Source organism: Meleagris gallopavo, chromosome Z, assembly GCF_000146605.3.
Source record: "Meleagris gallopavo isolate NT-WF06-2002-E0010 breed Aviagen turkey brand Nicholas breeding stock chromosome Z, Turkey_5.1, whole genome shotgun sequence".
NCBI lineage: Eukaryota > Metazoa > Chordata > Aves > Galliformes > Phasianidae > Meleagris > Meleagris gallopavo.
In genome coordinates this window covers 40,268,541-40,271,908 of record NC_015041.2, presented here as the reverse complement: position 1 = coordinate 40,271,908, position 3,368 = coordinate 40,268,541, and the positions used below count along the sequence as shown (strand labels likewise).

The window sequence follows — 3,368 nt, the reverse complement described above, 5'->3', positions numbered from 1 at the left end:
TTTTCCCTAATACTTGTAATTGTGAGAAGTATTGTAAACATTTTTAAAGTTTCACAATTTCATTCTCGTTTTGAATGCTTACTGAGATAATGATTGCAGTGTTTTCTTGCCTCATATACTTCACAATATCATGCTTACACAGAAATATTTGAATCTTAGGGGTATGTCAGAAAATTTTCTCTGTATAGCCAGCCCATGTTGTTCTATTGCCTTTTTCTCCAGTGGGGAGAAAGTAGAACAAAACTTTTCTCTTACTCCTTATATCTTCATTCTAACATGATGTGTCTTCTCCAGTATTCGTGAAAATATGAAGAAGATGAATATTTATCTTATATATTGCTTTGATATAATTAAAGGCATCTCTTAATAACTTGTTAATTTAACTTGCAGATTGATGATATAGATCTCATTAGTGCAAACATGGAAAATTCACTGGCTTCTATTGGAGGATTTTGCTGTGGAAGATCTTTTATAATTGACCATCAGGTCAGTCATACTAGTTTTGAGAAACATTGTGTATGAATTGAAAATCTGTTTTTCAATACTTCCATTAGCCTAGTGATGTGGAGAAATATGTGCAAATGAAGATACTGTCAATATTGCTATAATAAAAAGATATATTTTTTTCTCCATAGCGATTGTCTGGTCAAGGCTATTGCTTTTCTGCATCCCTTCCTCCTTTGTTAGCTGCTGCTGCTATTGAGGCTCTGAACATTATGGAAGACAATCCAGGTACTTAATTCTTAAGAAAAATCCCTTAAGAAAGATCTTACTCTTGAGTCGTTCTTCAATCAAAACTCACAACTACTACTCAGTTTAATTCCTTACCCATTTACCCTTTTACATCTTCTCTCCTTTACAGCAGTTTAATTTTACACGTGTAAGTTTTTCACTCAAAGGTAGTGAAGCACTGGAACAGTTTGCCCAAAGAGGCAGTGGATGCCCCATCCCCGGAGCGTTCAGGGCCAAGCTGGATGTGGCTCTGGGCAGCCTGGTCTAGTGGTTGGCGACACTGCACACAGCAGGAGGGTTGAAACTAGATATCTTTCAAGGTTCTTTTCAACCTCTAGACCATGATTCTATGAAGTTTTAATTCACATAATCTCACATTATGCTTTTTCTTTTGATATCTTTAATGTTTCCTTTCTTTGTCACTTGTATTTAGAAGGGAAAGAGATGATAGTCATTAATCACCAAATAAGTAATTATTCTACTTTGTAGACTTGTAATAGATTTCTTACTTGAAAATAAATACCTTTAAGACAAATAGAGGAAGATAAAGTTATAGACATAGAAGTAGGGATGTATTTGCTTCATACTGAACAACCCATTGCTTTTCTCTTGGCACTCCTGAATTTCTTTTCTCCTCTAAACGAGCATCCAAACAGGTGTATTCTGTCATCCTGATGGAGATATATCTTGATTCTGGCAGCACCAAGTACAGGACACTTTAATAAGGCTGTCAAGCAAGAGTTTCGGCTCTAAGAATCAGAGAAATTGCTTTTGTTCCTAGAATCTTAAGAATGAATTTTTTTGGGTGAGAGATGTGTATAATAAGGACAAAATTGTCCAAGTCTTGTATTTGTTGTTAATATTCATTACCATGAACAGGTTGGAAGAGACCTACAGACAAATGTAGTATTTAATTTGTCGCAAATAAAAAGCACTGGATCTGTGTATCCCACACCTGGTCTTCAGAAATTAAGTGAAAATAGGAGAAAGGAAAGAACCAAGCGTTGTAGATCCATCAGTCAAAATTTTCCATTAAAAATCTGCAGTGAGTGGATGAGAGGATCAAGGTGCAGAGCTTGCATAACTGTAGACATTTTATTGATAAGTTTGTAAATAAATTAAATCTGCAATTTCAACCTCTTTTATCAATTTGTAACATCTTTTTACTATGATCATGAACCACTTCACCTGGATTTTGTCAGCTCTGCAATTTCCTTGCAGAAATGGGAATCAGGAGCATTTTGAAGAGTAATAAAGGGAGTTACAACTTCTATTAAAATATATCTAAATATCTCTAAATATATCTAAATATATATAATCTTAGTTTTCTTTTTTAATCGTGATTACAGAAATTTAAGGTAGAAACAGGAGATACAAACTTTTTTTTTTTCTTTTTGTCTAGACATTTTTCAGACTCTTCGGGCTAAATGCAAACGAATTCACAGAGCTTTACAGGGGTAAGTGATTCCAAGTTTTTAAAACCTGATATAGGTGTTGAAATGACATTATGCCTTATTTCTAGAAGGGATGTTTATAAGCCCTTAGACAATTTAGTCATTAGAAGAGTGTTCTAGCTCTCAATAGTGTTAAGCATATTGAAAAGGCTTCTTAAATAAAATCATTTTGTGTGCTAGTAGCTTGAGTTCTAGCTTAGCAGATAATCTTTTGGGGATATCTCAAAGCACCTTGCAATCAACTTTAATACTTCTTGTTCTTCTATATGAGACCTGAATCTTAAACAGTAATAAAATATTGATTATTCTGGAGACGTACAGCAAACTGCTAGAATTTATTGAAAATAAAGTTTCTGTTTCAAGTTCTGTAACCATTTTAGGAGATGACTGTTTTGAGTAATAGCGTGGTAGGCCTTTTGGGCTCACTAAGGTTACATGCATACTGGCACATTAATGGGAGGAGACATCCCTGGTCACTGGAGCATGCTTATCTTCTCTGTCCCATTGTTAGAATGGTCTGTGGCATGGATTTGGCCCAAGCTGAGCAACACACTTGGAATTAACTCCTAGATACTGTTCAGGAATTAGCACTAGTCAGAGACGTTCCTAGTAGACAGATGGATGTGGCCACCCTGAGTTGGAGACTCAAATTTTTAAAAGTATGGATGTGGGTCATTCCATATTTGTTGGCCTTAAGACCAGCGTCATCTAGTCCAACCATCTACTTACTGCCAACATTTCCCCTCTAAAACATGTCCTTTAATAAAGCATCTGCTCTATCTTCCAATACTTGAAAGGTGATTACAGCAAGAACAGGGCTGATGTCTTCTCACTGGTAACAGGTGATAGGACCAGGGGAAATGGCCTCAAGTTCTGCCAGGGTAAGTTTAGGATGGATATGAGGAAAAACTTCTTTACAGAAAGGGTTGGTAAGCACTGGAATGGGCTCCCCAGGGAGGTGGTTGAGTTACCATGACTGAGTGCATTTAAAAACTGTTTGGATGTGGTGTTCAGGGACATGATTTAGCAGAGGGTTGTTAAAGTTAGGGTAGTATTGTTATGTTGGGTTGGACTTGATGATCTTGAGGGTCTTTTCCAACCTGAGGAATTCTATGATTCTATCTAAATATTTCTTGAATACCTCTAGGAATAGTGACTCAACCACCTCTGTTGGCAGCTCAT

General features: G+C 36.2%; 1 protein-coding gene and 1 long non-coding RNA gene across 2 annotated transcripts in view; both read left to right on the top strand.

Moving 5' to 3' along the window:
• Positions 1-3,368, top strand: part of SPTLC1 (serine palmitoyltransferase long chain base subunit 1) — a 25,477-nt gene that overhangs the window by 18,561 nt on the left and 3,548 nt on the right. The window lies entirely within an intron of this gene.
• Positions 372-2,241, top strand: LOC104915143. Its single transcript, XR_796254.3, has 3 exons — positions 372-486; positions 636-732; positions 2,135-2,241. It is a non-coding gene; the product is annotated as an uncharacterized LOC104915143 (long non-coding RNA).